At 40.4% G+C, this 18800-nt stretch overlaps 1 long non-coding RNA gene across 2 annotated transcripts in view; it reads left to right on the plus strand.

Moving 5' to 3' along the window:
• LOC117805030 overlaps window positions 1-18800 on the plus strand; it is a 115649-nt gene that overhangs the window by 12794 nt on the left and 84055 nt on the right. Inside the window, exon 5 of one of the 2 annotated variants that reach the window (XR_004629323.1) lies at window positions 14228-14341. The exons of the other annotated variant lie outside the window; for it this stretch is intronic. This is a non-coding gene — a long non-coding RNA (uncharacterized LOC117805030). The remainder of the gene's footprint in view (window positions 1-14227; window positions 14342-18800) is intronic. 2 annotated transcript variants of the gene reach the window in all.

Below are 18800 nucleotides of genomic sequence, written 5' to 3' on the forward strand. Positions count from 1 at the left end.
AATACCAGCACAAATTCTATGCTAAAGGCTCCTAATGATAGAAGCAGAAAGCGGGAAAAATGTCCTTCAGTTAGCAGTTATTGATATGTAAATGTTCCAACAGCTCTTGAATGTCAAATTAAGTGACAAGTAAAGTACGTACATGTGGGCAGTGAACGCATACATGAATATATAAAATAACTGGAATTATCTAAAATACATTTATGACTTACATGAAGCACATTTGTAGCTAGGGCTTCTTTGTGAGACAGAGATGTGTGTGACATGGCTCTATGGTCTGGCTGTATCTTGACATGCACCTTTTGTTTATCATTGCTCTTGCTTTTCCACTTTTTTTTTTAATATAAAAGCAGAAACCTCTAAAACAAATAACTTTGTAGTTGCCTTGGCTGTGGGCTAAGGTCACAGTGTGTAGTACTTTCAAACTTGGCTGGCTTTGAATGCAAGCTTAAGCACATTTTCACGGGGAGAAACTTTGGAAAGGGTTGCTTAACAGAATTCCACCAGCTTTTCTAGTCAATGCGAAAATGGCACATTGCCAAACATCCCACTCCTCTGTTTCACTTGCTCTCTAATATTATATGAACTTTGACCTTTCTTCCTCTAGGACTCTTCCTCAGGGTTGTGGGTTAGGGTCAAGGCCATTAAACCTGGCTTAATAAGCTGCTGAGTCCCCCTTTGCCCATCCCTCGCAAGTCCATGGGAGGTCTGAAGTGTCAGCAAAGTCAGAGTCTGGTCCTGTCAGCAACCTACAGAGATTGTTCTGCTCCTTTCTCTTCATCAGTAATGACATGGTCTGGTGCATGCTGATCCTATTTGTGTTGGCATATTTAAAAAAAAAACTTTTGGTATAGTTGTATTGATCATATCTGCATTGTTGAATGCTTTAGAAAAAGTACTGTTGTTCATTTTATAGTAGTGCATACTCAATGGAAATAGTGTTGTGATCTGATGATCTTCACTAACCCTTCTCACTTCTTTTCTCCTAAAAATGTGCACTGTGTTCATGCAGGCACAGACTATGGTATGAGAAGTGTTCTGGTTTCTGTTTGTTGTTTGAGTAGTATTGTCCTATGATGTATCAGCAGGCTTTGGTGCATAGGGGAAAAACAGTTTCAGGCGTAACCAAGCGGCAACCTCCGGGTTCAAAATATGAAGCCCATGCTGAAGTGTTACAAACTGCAGTTCATTGAGCGTCCACTTGAGGCTGGCTGCAGAAACACCAGAAACTACATACACACCAATTAAAAAAAGAGGATATTTACAGAAATAATAATAATTCTTTTTCAATTTGACATTGCTGAAGAAAGCCATTATCAAGCCTCTGTATAACTTACTATTTACAGTGAAACTGAGACTAACCAGAGACAGATGAAGGGGCACTTATCCAGAAGATGTAATGAATAAAGAATTAGCAGTGTTTAATTTGCAGACATATCTGGAGGGGTGAATATTGCTTGGCCTATGATCTGAACACAGTCACTTCTCAAGTTGCTAACTGGACTACAAACAATACAGCACATGAAAGATGAATTCTTGGCTGAATATTTTTGTATTGCTGGCTAAACTAGAAATACAGAGAAGTTGGCAATCTTGCATATAGAGGCTTATATCGTTATTAGGCGATAGAAGATTGGCTCAATGATTGCCTCTCTGCTAATTTAACAGTGTACAGGGTTCCCACACGTCCTGGAAAAACTGGAAAACCTGGAAAACAGTTGACCAGTTTTCCAGTACTGGAAAACACCTGTAAAATGGGAGAAAAAGTTAAATGTCCTGGAAAATCACGGATTGTCCTGGAAAATTATTCCAACATGACTGTGTGCGATCTAACAAGGTTGAAAAAACACATCCCCATTCAACATTTGTGGCCATTTTTGTCATTCAGATCTATTTAGGTCAATTTATGCACTGACACTGATTATTATTGTTTATTTCAGTAAGGCAGCTTCCAGAGTCCTGGCTCTTTTGTTTTTTTCTTAGCTAATTTAATATTTTTTGAGAAAAGAGAAAGCTGAGATGTTGCCCATCATTGTTACTTGGTTGCACTAATAAAGTGAAGTACTGTACATCTGCGGTTGCATTATTCTATTATCAATTTGCCGTAATTTTTAAGCATGTAAGAGATGATTTTATCGATAGCCATAGACTGCATGTCTTCAATGTAGACTTACACTGAGAGGAACATATTAGACTATTTAGGAACTAAATTAGGAACTAAATTTAGACTGTCATACCAGCTTGATCATCACTGGAAATGTCCTGGAATATGATCTCTGGAAAAGAGTGGGAACCCTGAGTGTAGTTGTCTTTCTTGTCTTTGGTTGCACGACAGAATGCAGAATTTGCTCACCATCCTTGTCTGAGTCTAATCACTATAAGGATGTAATCTTATAATGTTCATGTTTGAACTTTTTGGACAATATTATTAGACTCCAGTTTACTAGTTTGTTTCCTTTTCCATACAACGCTGCTGAGTTCAAGCAAACAGTGGCCTGTTGGGCTGCAAAGTACATCCTGCATGCTAATAGGCTGAAATTAATCAATCGCCAGAAATAATTTATAATACAAACCTTCTAACTGTATCACTATTCTTGATGTTAGTATTTCATTGTGATGTTGTTCTAAAATAGTTAAAATGCTTTTAATCTCATTGAACCACATAGCAGTGAGGATGGCTGACATTCTGTTTGGTCATAGCTTGCTGTTGTTAAATAGATTTTGCATACATGCATTGTGGCAAAACGACACTATCTCTCAGCTTCTTCATGTGTATTGAAACGTATACATAATTACATGTTTATCTGCAGAAAGAGTCATTTCTGAAGCTACTTGCATTCATGAACAAATAACTCTCTCTTAGAGAATTGCGTAGTCACAACAACATACACTCTCCTTTACTGTAGATTCATGCTCAGTTTCTGACTACAATTCATTAATCCACTGTAAATGTTACTGTCACCTCTGTTCCGAAAGCACTAAATCAAAATTAGCATTGCAAATGATATAAAATCTCCTCCTACATGATCTCCTTCCTACATATTTAGCACTGGAGTTTGTTCTACAGTGTCTTACTCCTGCGAGGCGATGCATTTTTAATGTGGACTTATTTTCAACTGAATAATTTAGTGCATGGTCAGCAGCAGGGGTGATCTAGAATCTATCTGATGGGCACAGAGAGCACAGGGGGTAGATCCAGCTGAGGAAATTTGAATGGGCATGAAAATGCATAGGGTAGCACAATGTGCACTGAGGGTCAAGTCTTTACAGAGTCAGGTTTAAGTCTCACTGTGTGGCAACTAAGAGCTGAAGCAGTATTGTAATTAAAAATGTCCGGCTTACTTTTTCTTGCAATTGTTTTTTTGGTTTACTCAGAATTTATATGTCAGGACTTACTTCTTGTTTTAAAAACAGTATTAATAAGTTACTTTTTTCCTCATTTCATTGAAAAAACATTGATGTCCTTTTTTCTTTTGCCTTTTTTCAGTTTAAGTAATCAGTCCTCTTATTTACTAGCCTTTACATCATTTCCAAATCGAAAATGTATGTTTTCAGGCATAAAATCACAACTTCATTTATGGTAGCAATGCATTTAACTGGAGCTTTTAGGTACTCATACTACAATACATTCACTCAAAACTGTCATCCATCAGATTTGTCTGTGTCCTCCATTAGATCCTGATAAACTGTAGTGCAGTCAAAAGGCTGTGGCTGTTTTCAAAGGGTTCAAACCTATATAGAAAAACCCACATAATATTTCCTAGTGATTACACCAGAGGTAAGGATGGGAACATTTAACAAGAGTTATCTAAACAGACTTGTTTTTCTTACTATTGGGGAACAATGATAAAGACACATTCAGGTTAATCTTGTGTTCTGTTGCATCCAGTTCTCCTAAAAGTTTAGTGAGATAGTTTAAGGCACTGTGAGGAACTTTGATCTTGTGTTGGTCCTGGTGACACCTTTTTTATTCTGGGATGAAGACTGCATTCCCATGAGCACCATTGCCCACTGTTGTAAAGATATGGCTCTTGCGTTCATGTGTTGCGGAAGCAAATGAATGGAATATAGATCTTCTTTTTATACTACTTTTCATTGTTCAAGATCACTTTTTGCAGGATTATCAACTGTAAAGTAACAATGACAAAACTTTGTAAACTCAGATTTCTCACTATTAGTTACCTTTATAAAAAGTGACCAGACGCACACATCACCCGTCACAACACCGGTGTCCCAATAATTCCTCAATAAAGTAATTATGCACATGGTTTACCTCTTGCAGTGCTGCATTCACATTCTGGCATAAACATTCATTCTGTTCACCAAGCAAAACCCAGGGTGTTGAGTTTCTCTGTCTCAAGCAATACTTCAACAAAATACGTACGTTTTTTGCTAATTCTGCTCAAGTTTCAGTCATGAGTATGAAGCATTATGTCAAAAGAAAATTATTTAAGAATGAAGTCCTCCTGCTTATTGGTGTACTTCTCACTGCCACACTTTGGCAGTAGGAATGTCCATGTTTAGTCAACTACCCGATTAAATATCGGCTAAATGCTGAATATCAACTCAGCTTTTTTCACAAACAACACTAAAAATTCCTTTTTTTTGTGATAATTTTTTTATTATTATTGTTATCCACAACAAAGAAAGACAAAATTAAAGATACACAAATAACAGAAGAAGACCCGGAGAGAGGGATCCTGTCCATTGTCGATGTCAGATCAGAGATAAGTAAATAGAGAGCAAAAAAAGAATAAATAGATAAATACAACCAAACATAAATTAAATTGTCTCTCTCTCCTGGATCGCCATGGCAATAAATTCAAACATAGTTAAACAAATATAAAAAGAGAAGAAAGAAAGAGAACAAACACCTCATCCCCATAATTACCCTCGCACCCCACCCTAAGGACCCTGCAGATGAACGAAAACCTGTTTATAGCAAAGACTGTTAATGGTGTCAACTAGCACTACAAATTCTGTATAAAGAAATAACCAATCAATTGCTGATAATCTTATTTTACATGTAGGTTATGAAGAGGCATCAGTATAAAAGTGACACTATTTTAATATCAGTTGAAAACTCCTCACTGTGCCTTTAAAGAGTCACTCATTCAGAGGTTAACATCTATTTTATTAACATAGAGGTTGATGCAGGTCTGGGTTGATGCTTCATCTAATTCAGATGTGTGCATTATATGGTTCTATAGCAGACAATGAATAGGCAGCTGCTATGTACAAATAGCGTGGGCAGGTTTATTTTCTCTGACCCCGCCTCCTCCCAGCACACAGACGGGACTGTATTCATTTGTTTTATTGCATGGAGCATTATGTAAATATGTACATTGCCAGTCTCTGGAGGGAGAGTGCACCCATGAGGCTGAATGGAGCATCCAAAGAGAGCAATTTAACAGTCAGCCATGAATGCCTGGTAACATATGTCAGGTTGTCACACACTCATACACACACACACACACACACACACACACAAGTGGACATCAACATCATCATGCAGGAGAGCGAGTAGACCCATCTGTGCCAGGGGCAGACCCGGGCATCCAGTGGGGCGCCGTCTCTTTCATTTACCATGACCGGGTGCTGAGTGTGAACGCAGCTCTCGTGAATGTCCTGTTATTAATGAGGCCACATTCGGCGCAAGCAGACACCCAGGGCTGCTGCTTAGCAGCATGCCCTCAGCCGAGGTGAATAACAAAAGGCAGAGTGGGATCATTAGGCCCCCCGGACGCCCGAGGGGTCCGCCACTTTAATCATGTTTGTGTAATGAATGCAGCTGCTGTGAATCACTGCTTATTCATAATGTCCGCACAATGCAGTCGTAATGTGGTATTAATGTTGCTACTGCTCTGCCAGAGGTGCCGTGTGTCTGTTTGTATGTAATCGAGGAAATTAAGATGGTGTCAGATTTTATTATGCATGGACGCTGGCCCTTGTGTTGTTTGGATGGTGCAACAATGTTATGACAAGGCCTGAGGCCATATAAGATGGATCATCACTCTGGGATTCCCTCAATCTGCCCTCATGGGTAAGCAGAGACGATCATTGACGAAAGTCTGAAGCATCTGTGATGGTGAAATATCAGAATAGGTTGTGAAATGTAATATATGGCAGTTGGATCTCATATTAAGATTTAATAATGACATATGGCTGTATTCTGTATAACTTTTTACGTTTGCATACTACTTCACTGTCTTGTAAGTGACTTTCAAATTCCTTATCCCCAGAGTAATTTTTTATTCCACATGTAATGTGAAAGTCCCCATGCATTCTGCTAAGAAGGCATGTTTGAATAAATCCTGTCACATGGAAGAGTGCTGAATGGCGTGTTGATTTAGGTGAGGTTACTAACCTACGTCACTGTACCTTAAATCACCACTTATTTATGCTCCAGGCCACCCACAGGGGGTTGTGTACCTACAACCATTATGACTGATGTCAAATGCTGAGATTTGTTTTCTCATGTTTGGACTTGATAACTGGGTTCATCTGCTCTGATAGAGCCTCCCTAAAGCATGTGTGATCAGGTGCCAAATAAGTGACCTTTTCCTATTTGTCTTCCTTAGAGGGGGCTGCACCAGTTCTGAGCGTCGTCCCCAGCTGTTGGGCTTATAGAGCGCCCCTGGAAAAAAGCAGCATGTCCCCCTCTCATCTTTTTGATGTTCGCACTGTGCCTTTGTACTACTCAGAACGACAGTGTGCATCTCTACATACCAACATGTCTCAAGTAATCTAAATGAAAATATCTAATCTTGTTATTAGGACAGCCCTGTTTGCCACGTGCACTTCAGCAAATCCTCAAGTCTGTCAGCCTCTCCTTTCCCTTTTTTATTGTGTATCAGTGCAGCCAAATGGCGCCATAGGGATTTAGAGCAATTGTGCGCTGCCCTTGAACAGTGAACATTAGCTTTTAGAGTTTTGCGTTGATCACTGTCTCCTTTGAGGCCATTGTAAATCTGCTTTCTTTCTGTGCCAAGGCATCTGCCTTCTCACTATTGCAAGCTAGAATTAATCCCCAGAAGGAGGCTCAGTCTTAAATAAATCGGCGTCCTGTTTGGTTTAAGTACTCAAGTACATCTGGACTCTCTAAAGGAAAGAGAGCAATGGCCGCTGTCCTGAACACTACCTTTTGTAAACCCTGAGTCTGTTTCATGCACACAGAGGACACAAGAAAAAAGACGCTCTGTTTTTTTTCTGATTTCAGTTGATTTGCATATGCATAGGAAGAAATCGTTGTTGTCATTTTAATGAAGGGGGAAAACTCCCTCTCAGGCAAACACCACAAAAAGAGACAATTTTGATGGCAGACATGCCTTCATGATCAGCTTTAATGGGCTATTTTACTGGGGAGCAGTATCGAAGTGGAGCGCATTAAGAAACAGCTTAAAGTGGTTCATAAACTGCTCAGGTCCTCCAACACTCACTGTCATCATCATCGCACCAGACAGACAAAAAGCAGCATTTTCAGTACTATCTCCCCCTCTTCTCTCCCCCCATCCCCCTTCCCCTTTCAGATATCTGGAGCTGGTTGTTATGCTGATCTTGTTTTTTTTTTTACCTGACAGCGAGGTATCTTTGGAAAACTGGGTGACCATCAGAAATGGCTCAGTTACTGGTTTGTGCTAATGGTTCCCTTATCAATGACTTCCACTTAGTTCTGTGTGCCTTGTGCAAAACAATGACGCCACGCATCGGGGAAGACAGTCTGCGTGAACGAAAACCATGAGTCGAGGAAGTAATCATGTAGGGCAGGTGACAAAGCATGGCTTAGTTTTACTCAAAATTACATTAATAATGCGGTGTGCAGTGTTTGTGGCTTCAAGCAAAGGTGGAAATACCAGCAACATGCTGATACATTTGTTGACACAGCATGGCATTAAATATCAGGACAGGAGTGCCATGTGTCTGATACACTACATCGATGGTGTTTCAGTTTAAAGAGTGACCCTGTTATATGGCAACTTTCAGCCGAATGTTATAGCAGCTGTTGGTTGAAACATGAAAAGACATGAGTCCTTGTGAACGCATCCCACATGACAGAACACACTCATAAAATACCTTTTCAATGAAAACCCAAAGGCATTCTTAAGAGAGTTTTCAGTAGCTGTTGTAACTACAACAACCAAAGATGCATTCAGGTGAAAGCCGCCATTTAACAGGGTCACTCTTAAAACTGAAACACTGGTGGACGAGTGCTTCCTTGTCTAAGTAGAGAAGTGAAGGTATGTAGTATGTGATATATAGTCTGTTGTGCATGACTGAAACAAAGTCATTTTGCGTTTACAGTTATGACTTTGACACTTCACAAATTTGTCTTTATTCAAACTGGCACATATCATTTGGTATGATTTTGTAAAGTCTATTGTTTATGTTTTATTGGGCTTCTATTGTTTTTGTCCTCATTTGAAACTCTCTGCGGTTCACTTTGTGGCCTTTTCCTGGTAATTTCCTATAATTCACTTTAGTTACTCACTTATTTTCAGGTTCCCTTGGGCTAGGCACGTTGTATAGAAGGCATATGTTACTCTGACTTTGCAAAAAAATCCCTAATTAAGTTCTGCATTATTGAACTATATGTTGAATGCCAATGGCTATTTTCTACACAGCTCTTTGTCATTGAATGCAACACGTACTGCTTTTCACATTACTGTTGTTTTAAAATGATACAGGTAAAGTTGACCTTCTCAAACCTGAGCATGGCCGGCTTTTTTAAAGCCTGTTGTTATTCTGAATAAAGGCTTGTGACAATAACTTTATAGATACCTGCATGACTGACAAAAATCCAACTTAAATGCACACTCACTCTTAACATTTACTGCTTTCCATTATATGCAGATTTAGCAAAGATTTTTTGGTCTCTGCCAGACATTGCTGTTGTGCAGTCCTTAACAATCTGTCCTCAGCCTATTAAGAAGCAGAAAAGAAAGCAACATGAATAACAAATAATGAAGCATTACCATTTGTCAGGTCAGAGAACGCTGAGTCATAGCTCCTTGGCAGCTCTATCCATGCATATTTAGTTTAAAGACAAGAAAAACCATGGGGGTGGATTGAGACCAATAAGGAGCCTCCACTAAGGGCATGAAGTATCTGGTACCATGGACAGCGCCAGTTAGTAAAACCTCCATCTTTCTCTGTAAAACAGCATTCATTTAAGAATTTATACATAAAGGTTGGAGGTTTGCCGCTGTTCATGTCCCCCATAAGCCCAGTGCGTGCAAACAGAGCCTAGTTTCAGCCTGTCCACGTCCCAGATATTTAAAACTATTAAAATAGAGAAGAATACAGAATGATACCAAAGTGAAACAAAATAGCAGTTTAGTCTAAAATCAGGGTAATTACCACAAAGCCTGCTTCAGTTATAAGGCAGATTTCCGGTTGCATAACAACTAAAACCCAAAATATTCAAACTGGCTTCAGAAACCCCACATTAAAGGGGACATATGCTTTTTTCATCAATATATATTGGTCTAAGAGGTCCCAAAAACATGTCTTTAAAGTTTATGCTCAAAAAAACACTTTGAAATCAGATTTTGGCATGCCTGAAAAGTCCTCTTCTTCATTCCTCATCAGAACACTCTGTTTTCTCTCTGACCACGCCCCCTCCGGAAGTGGATGTGCCTCGGCTCTCCAGCACGTTGATCTAATGTTTACATGTTGGCTGAATATACATGGCTGCTCAGAGATCGCGTTACTTCAACCCTCTGAATCTGATCCTGACGGAGAGGCGCCTGTAGCAGGACCTTTCTGAACGATTGGTCATAGATTTAGTGTTTCTTGTTGTTTTATTTATCAGTATGTAGACGTGTGTCTTGGTACACAGCTACGAACATGTAGCTATGTGGCTATGCTAACTAGCGCTAGCACTTATCCATGATAAATAAAATCATCCACTAGATCTTCAAATCTGCAGACGTGGGGAGTAAAACCGACCTCTGCCAGAAAGGCAGCAGGACCTTTTATGAAGGATTGGTCACAGATTTAGTGTTTCTTGTTGTTTTATTTGTCAGTATGTCGACGTGTGTCATGGTACACAGCTACAGCTACAGCTACAGCTACAGCTACAGCTACAGCTACAGCTACAGCTACAGCTACAGCTATGAACATGTAGCTATGTGGCTATGCTAATTAGCGCTAGCACTTATCCATGACAAATAAAAATCATCCACTAGATCTTCAAATCTGCAGAAGTGGGGAGTAAAACCGACCTTTGTGTTTATTAAGACAGCCTACAACTAGCATGCCTCCCTCCTAAGCTCCTTGTTAGCACACATTTGTGCAGGTAATGAAAAACGGGGGAGGGATTCAGTATTATTTTATACAGTCTATGGGCTGAACAAGCTCCGAGCTCTGATTCCGTGACAGACCGGATATTGTTGTTACGTAACAAAAACACGGAAGTCTGAAACGGCTCGTTTCACACACATTTACAGAAAGGTGGAGAAATCAAAACAGGGGCAGAATGGATTTTTTTCATTCTCGGGGGGTTTGTAGACATGCCAGGGACACATATTTCAGGTAAAGAACCATGAAAAAGTCAATTTTGCATGATATGTCACCTTTAATGATAAAAAAACCAATGGTTAAATATGTAAATGTTTGTCCCTAATTTCACAAGTGCAATGATCAATCATTTGCTAACTGGTAACACCACAGTCTGTGGATTCATATCATTTTCCAGAAAGTGTGATTCAGGTCTGATGGAGCTGGCAGAGATATTTGGACAGCAAATGACACATTTTTAATGATTTATCAGAGAAGGTCACAAACACAGAAATGTCGAGCAGTTAACTGGATTGCAAAGAGCATGTTTCTGGATCCTTTGATGTTGTGCAGATCATTAAATTTGACAGATTAAAACCTGTGCTGATGCATAAAGGTACGCGTTCTTGCACTGTTAAAGGTTAAATGTGTGGAGCCAGACTTTTCAAATATATATTTTGCCAAAAAGTGGAATTAATTTACTTTCTTATTTTCATATGGTTAGTTGTGTTAGAGCATCTTCAAAAAGGAAACAGAAAAACAACAGAGAGTAAGCTTTAGGGAATACAATTAAGTTTGTGCCTCGGGAATAAGCAGAAAATGAAAAACCAAGTGTTTACAAATTTGAACAAGTAGGACAACTGTAATGTGAGGAGTTTCACATTCTCTGCTATCCAACATTTGTGTCATCGGTGTACAGTTTGAGCTGTATTTTTTTTATAATTAGAAATTAGAAATAAACACAGACAGATTATTCTCTTAAAAACAACCAGTCCTCCTCTTTGTATAGTTACTGTGAGCTAAGAAATTATGTTAAGATATACTGTATGTGAAGGACAAATGCAATAACTTGATATTTCAGCTGGAAAAACAATTACTTGCAAATATATGTACAAGGAATGCACTATATTTATCAAACCAATTTATCATCAGAGACTAATGAGAATTTTTTTACCATTGATTATTTTGATAACATAATTTTAGTGACTAAAACAACCAATAAATGTCTCATTTCCCTTTTAACTATTACCTGCCTACACATTCTGACACAGTAGGTGGCAGTATATGATCCACCATTACATGGAGAGAAGAAGAAGAAGCGCAGCTGCAACAAGCTGTCAAGAGAGTTAAAGTAACATTGCCGGTGTGGATGTTTGTCGCTGATTCAGAGGATAACACAACTGCAAATTAGAGAACATGTGCCACAAGTATTCCAAGAGAAACAAAGAAATTCTCTAGTTGTAACAGAGCTAATCTGTTAGATTACCTGAAAAGTTGTCATCAAAAAGAAGCTGTGTTAAAGATATACACCGCACCAGTGGCCACAGCTACATTAGCACAGAAAAAAAACCCACTGTGCGTCTTTAACAGGCATTTGAGATCGCATGACAACACAAAAAGTCTGAAAATGCTGGAGTATGCATGCCAGACCAGTTGGTGGTATAATTTGGTAATGAAACACCACTGTTTCATGACAAAGGCTTTAACCATGCACCTGCACAGTGCAGGGTTAAAGTTGACTGTTGCAGGTGCATGGCAAAATGGCTTTAACCATGCTCCTACACTTAAAACCAATTCACTCAGGAGAGACAAAATTAAGGACTCTATGGGGATAATTTTGTGAGCGTAGGATGTGTGAATTTGGCAGCAGAAGAAATCCCCCTAGTCCAGACACTGGTGGTGGTGGTTGATGAATCCTAGGAATTACAGACTTGCAGAGACCAGGTGGAGATGGGGATGTGGAGGGGTGCGCACCATCAATGCAAGAAGGACCTAGCTGGAGAGAGAGACACATTTAAAAAGACAGCAGAAAGTTGATAGGCTGACTATAAGGGCGTGCCACTGAGCTATTGGATGACAACCGGCACTGATTAACCAATGACAGCTCCGGAGCATGCAGCTGGAAGTGGGTGAGCTATTGAACGAGGGAGAGGAGAGTTAAACAACTGATGTGATTGCTTTTATAGTCTTCCTGTCTGAACTTTCGCTAGAGCTACATTCATTAACAGAGCAGTGAGTACAAACAAACAAGAAGACCGTGGCAAATGGACGCTATAATAAACCGTTTGCTTTGTTTGGGAAGTGTTCACAAACTTGGTAGAGTCAGTGCACAGCCAGAGCTCAGTAGTCTACAATTGTTGTTATTTTCCTCTTACTCCTTCCTGCATGGCTATTTGACGCGGCATGGAAGATGCAACGATACATGAATGGGGCTGTGATGTCACCATTTTCAGAGGATCTGTGTTTACACGTCGATATCAAGCGGCAACCTCCTGTCCCAAACTATGAAGCCCATGTGGAAGTGTTATAAACTACAATTCATCGAGAATCCGCTTGAGGCTGGCTGCAGAAACACCAGAAATCACATAGATATGAATGGGAAAAAGACGATCTTTGCAGCATTAATAAACATGTTTACAGCCTGGTTCAAAAAACGGCTTGGTTCTATGTAGCTAATTTCTCTCTCGGCACACACTATACGGGGGATGAATTTTTTTCTAACGTGACAGTTCAGAAGATATTAAGATTACAAGTTTTTGCCCAAAGAAGGACATGACTGACTTGATTGACAGGCGGGAACACATAGCTGTTGGGTAGGAGGCTCAAACTCTGCCCCTTTAAGTCACACTCCTGGTCCACGCCTGGTTGAGTTTCGCAATTCCAATACGGCTGCCGCCGTCGATTGGCTTCAAAACAGCGCTCAGGAACAGATGGGTGACATCACGGGTACTACGTCCATATTTTATACAGTCTATGGTCGATATGGAGGGGTTGCATTTTAAAAAACCTTCACTCTGGAAACTGTTTTCAAAAGCTTCAAGTGCGTTAAATGTGAAAAACAACAACATAACTCTGTGACTTGACTTGTTTAACAGAATAAAAAAAACTTATAATGATTTAAATGACTGCACATCAGGCTTTAAAGTCTTAATTTGATATTAACAGTAACAACCACCAGGTGAAATACTAATAATACCTGTATGTATGGTGTGAAATTCAGCATGTGCAGAGAAAATGATGAGCAGACAGAGGTAATTATGCATTATTCAATCTTTTCTCTAAAAATAAACCTCACCATCTGCTGGGTCTGTGAAATAAATCCCAGTGTACAGTATTTTGTAGATAAATATCATCAGCCAGGAGAAGGTGCTTTGCTCATTTTCTCATCCAACTGTTGTTAATTGGTGACTAAATGAGAGACCTGACCTTTGTTTAAAGCCATGTGTTCGTACAGTACCTGCGTGCAAGCTGGTGTCCATGTCTGTGAGTGTGAGAGAGCAAAAATGGGAGTGAGGCGTGAGAAAAAGAATCATGCCAAAGTATAGAAGAGGCTGATATGAGGAGAAATGGAGGGAGAGGGCAACTTTTCACTTGGCCCCCATCCAGCCCTCATATCAGCTGTCTGTTGAGCTTTTTCAAAGGCAATTTATTTTTAGATATTTCAAAAACTCATTTGAAGGCGATTTTCACTCTATGGCTGCAGCCCTCGCCTTCACTCTCCTCCCTCTGAGCCAGCTTCACCCCCCTCTCATGTGGCAACCGATGTGTCGCAGAGCCCATTCCTTGGCAGTCAGCACAGTTTTGATTTAATTCTGAGGGCCATCTGTAATCCCCTGCAGGACACAGAGGCCTGTAGCCCCGCACAGCAAACCTTTCTATCTCACTATCTGCCTTTCTTTTCCTCTGCTCTCTCTGGACCCTACCTTTTTTCTTTCTTCTCCACTATCAGCAGCCCCCCAACCATCGAGCTACCCCCTGGCTCTGGTGCCCCACTGTGGGACTGTCGACACATCTCATACATGCAGGGATAATGGGATTGCAGAGCTTCAAAGACTAACCACAGGTAGGAAAAAAGATGTTAGACTGAGAACCGTGACAGCAACTAAAATGCACTGATGTTCAGAAATGTTGTTTGGTTTCTAAGTAATAAGTCACATTTCATTGATTTCCCCAAAGAGTCATCATATGTCAGTCCAATTGCACATCACTGTTAAGATGTGTCATCCTTTAGAAGCATATTAAAGCCCCTTTTGTACCTCTGCTATTAAACTTTCCTCTTTGGATGGATATTAAGAAATGTTAATGGACTGACAAGTCTAATCGATTGATGGAATCATGCAATTGTTTGGACTGAAAAAATGTACAACATTTTTTTCAACTAGTGGAGAAATGCTATACTTTTTGATAGCCCATTAATCCCTGAATGCAGTAGGTGAAGGACAAGATGTATGGTGTTGGAATAATTCTGGTGTAGTGTGTAGTGTGTAGTGTGTAGTCAGTGTTCAGGATGTTCCTTTATTAAATCTGGACTAGTTGACTAGCCTAAAGCATAGACTGTATAAAATATGGACGTAATGAGCTGCTTGAGGCCAATCGGCGGCGGCAGCCATATTGCTGCTGTCGAGCCAGTGTGACGTAAAGAGGTGGGCTTTGAGCCTCCTATCCAACACCTACAGTGTTCCTGCAGTCAGCTGTGCCTCTCATTGGAAGACTCGTAATCTTAATATCTTCGAAATTGCCGCGATAGAAAAAAATTCACCTCCCTCACAGTGTGTGCCGATCGAGAAATGAGCTATCCAGACTACACTCATCTTTTGTACCAGGCTGTAAACATGTTTATTTCTGCTGTAAAGATCGTCTTTTTCCCATTCATGTGTATGTGACATCCTGTACATCCGGAGCCAGCCTCAAGTGGATCCTAGATGAACTGCAGTTTTTAGCACTTCCGCATAACTTATTTAAGACGGCTAAACACGGGGTTAACAGTTCAGAATTGGTTTGCCAAGCCCGGCTATTGTTAGCAGAGCTAACACCATCAGCCTTTCTTTCTTCTCCTTGGAGGTCCAAGCTCCTGTGAGGACTTTTTAGCAGGTAATGGATGACACTATAATTAACACAGAGACGTCTACATGAGCTGAAAAAAGCATCCAGGCAGTCAGAGAAGATTGACCATTTCTTATATTAATGTCATAGATGTCACCTCTCACTCTAACTCTGTTCTCTATTAAGTTACTTGTAAAACTGTAAAGAATTACCATCTGTCTGTAAATGAAGTCTTGAACCAGGTGTCCTTTAAAGCAGATGATGAAATGCTTGCTACTCATGCAGCCCTGAAAATCTGCCTCTCTCCTAAAGGCTATTTCAATCAGGAGAGACATAGTTTGAAGATTAAATGTTATTTATTACAACTTAATGAATAATGAAACTTGACAGAAATCTGGGGATCATTTTGTGAGCATAGAATGTGTGAATTTGGCAGCAGAAGAAATCCCCCTAGAGTCCAGACACTGGTGGTGGTGGTTGATGAATTCTAGGAATTGAAGACTTGCAGAGACCAGGTGGAGATGGGGAGGTGGAGGGGTGTACACCATCAATGCAAGAAGGAACTAGCTGTAGAGAGAGACACATTTAAAAAGACAGCAGAAAGTTGATAGGCTGACGATAAAGGTGTGTCACTGAGCTATTGGATGACGGACGCCGCTGATTAACCAATGACAGCTCCGGAGCATGCAGCTGGAGGTGGGTGAGCTATTGAACGAGGGAGAGGAGAGTTAAACAACTGATGTGATTGCTTTATAGTCTTCCTGTCTGAACTTTTGCTAAAGCTACATATTTACGTCAGACAATATGTGATGGGCTTTATTCTCTAATACCGTACTCTCTCCTGGTATGTCAAAACTTCAGCTCCTTCTGTTTTTTTAATCTTTAATCTTCATAAGTTGGTGCATTTAACCACAAGCATTACAGCAATAGAGAAGTAAAAAAGTACTTCTAATGGAATATGTTTTCCATACATAGAACAATTCATCTTCACACTTGCCAACAAAGTTAGAGCGTTGTATTACTGTAAAGAGAATGCCTCTGGTGTTGAGGCACATTGTACTGCTCATGCGATGTAAGTCTGTGATTTCCAGAGTTCAGAGAGGATATCTTCACTGCTTCACCACCTCTCTTTTGGCTCGCTGTGATCATCAAAACTTAACAGATCCAAACACTTTTGATACAAGTGCTGCTGCATAGATACACTGTTCCCAGAACTACACCTTTGAGATCCATCTGCCTAAGATGTTTCATAACCACTGTGTCATCTTCTCTACCATTTAGCGTGATTGTTCCCTCGGGAACGCCTTGAAATGGGACTTATTTTTGCTTGAAACATAAATGTCAATGTTCCTAACTCACACAGAAGTTTAGAAAGAACATATCTGCCGCTGAAAAGTTACACTAGCTTGGTGGAAATATCTTCCCGGGACATTGCTCTTCACAGGCTGATTGGAACTTACCCTGTGAGTGTCTGACTGTCAGGGTAAAGCAGTTGGCGCTCGGTTGACTCTGTAAGCTCTGGTCAGAGATAAGCACCTGGGCAGGAGAGCTTTTCCATTTCCTCCCAAAGCACCCAATCAAGTAGTGGCTGCAACTCAGCACTAAAGAGACCTAAATACTCCTCGCTCTTCCTGTCTCCCTCTCCCCTGTGGAAGTCTCCTCAGCTCCTTCTCTACCTTCACTCAGTCTTCCACTCCCTTCAGTCTCTTTTTGAACTCTTGTTGGAATATCTCATGCTCTGTGTCACTTGTATCCCTTGTTTATGACAAGACGGACCAATTTAATCCCACTTGTGGGGATTGTGGATATCTGCCCAGCTTTGGCTGACTGTTGAAGTGATAGCTCAGGGTTATGACACCGCTGTGTGCGTTAATTAGAAAGATCAAGGGACCACGATGCCTGTAATCCTCCGTGTCCTGATATAGGCACAAATTACTTATGCCTTCGACTTTGCACTCATATCATACCTTCATATGGGTCCTTTAAAAAAACTTTAAAGAGATATTGTTTCCATCTGATAAATTAGAAGCCCTTTTCACACGCATGTTTACCGTTGATGATCCTATAGCTTATGAGAGTTACTGATTGCAACTTCTATGGATGAGAAAGTGGGAGTTGGAGGAAGATTTTTTGAGGCTTTAAGATAATTGAGATATGGATTATGCAGCAGCTTCAAATGCCATCTGATTGTTTTTCAGATATGTTTGGCCTTTACAGGTAATTGCACTGAATGATTTAATGAAATGACGAATGGGAAGAAGTACTTGGATTAGTTTTTCCCAAAGTCCTCTGCATTTATTTTTAATTATAAAGCCCTCTGCTAGGTGATGCTTGTTAAACCATAAAGCCTCTTATACCAATTTCAAAAAGTGCAACTTCAAGCATCCAATAACAGACAAGCAAAGCTGCTAGCCACAGATGAAACAAAATCATGTGGTATTTATTGTAATATGTTAAAAAAAACATTAGGACTGACATAGCTCTTTGAAGGGGTAGGGATTGCTGGGTGACTATACGCTACATTATGATACAATACGATATCATAAAAATTAACAGATGTTAATATTAAAACTTGCTAAAAGTTCGGCAGTCCTACCCCCTCTTGCTGCAACAGAAAGGGTCCCCATGATCCAAGTCCCGTAAAAGATCCACGGATTACTTCAAATTTGCTCAAGTTGTGTGTGATCCATCTCACCCTGTAAGAGGAGGTTTCAGATGTAGACAACCTCAGCGCAAATGCTCCCATAGTGACTTGATTTCAAGCTGTGGTTGATCCCAACCAAGCGGCAACCTCCGGTCTAAAAATATGAGTCAATGCGAAAGTGTTAAAAGCTGCAGTTCATCGAGGATCCGCTTGAGGCTGGCTCCGGAAGTACCGGAAGTCACATACACATGAATGGGGAAAAGACAATCTTTGCAGCATTAATAAACATGTTTACAGCCTGGTACAAAAGATGAGTGTAGTCTGAATAGCTAATTTCTCGATGTCCTCTCACTGTGAGGGGGGTGAATTTTTTTCTAATTCGGCAATTTCAAAGATATTGAGGTTACCAGTCTTCCAATGAGAGGCACAGCTGCCTGTGGGAACACTGCAGCTGTTGGCTAGGAGGCTCAAAGCCCGCCTCTTTAAGTCACACTGGCTCGACAGAAGCAATATGGCTGCCGCAGCCGATTGGTCTCAAAACAGCTCTTCAGAGACAGATGGGTGACGTCACGGATACTACGTCCATATTTTTTACAGTCTATGATCCCAACACACCTTCATTGTTTTAAGTCAGTCAGTGGCACACTGGTGCCAAATAGTGGCGAATAGTTTGAACATCTTTCACATATTCTCCAAGCGTCAACCTCCGGTCTCAAACAATGAAGCCCATGTGGAAGTGTTATAAACTGGAACTCATCGAGAATCCGCTTGAGGCTGGCTGCAGAAACACCAGAAACCACATAGACACCAGTTCAAAAAAGACGATCTTTGCAGC

The sequence above is a fragment of the Notolabrus celidotus genome, chromosome 21 (assembly GCF_009762535.1).
Source record: "Notolabrus celidotus isolate fNotCel1 chromosome 21, fNotCel1.pri, whole genome shotgun sequence".
Classification (NCBI taxonomy): domain Eukaryota; kingdom Metazoa; phylum Chordata; class Actinopteri; order Labriformes; family Labridae; genus Notolabrus; species Notolabrus celidotus.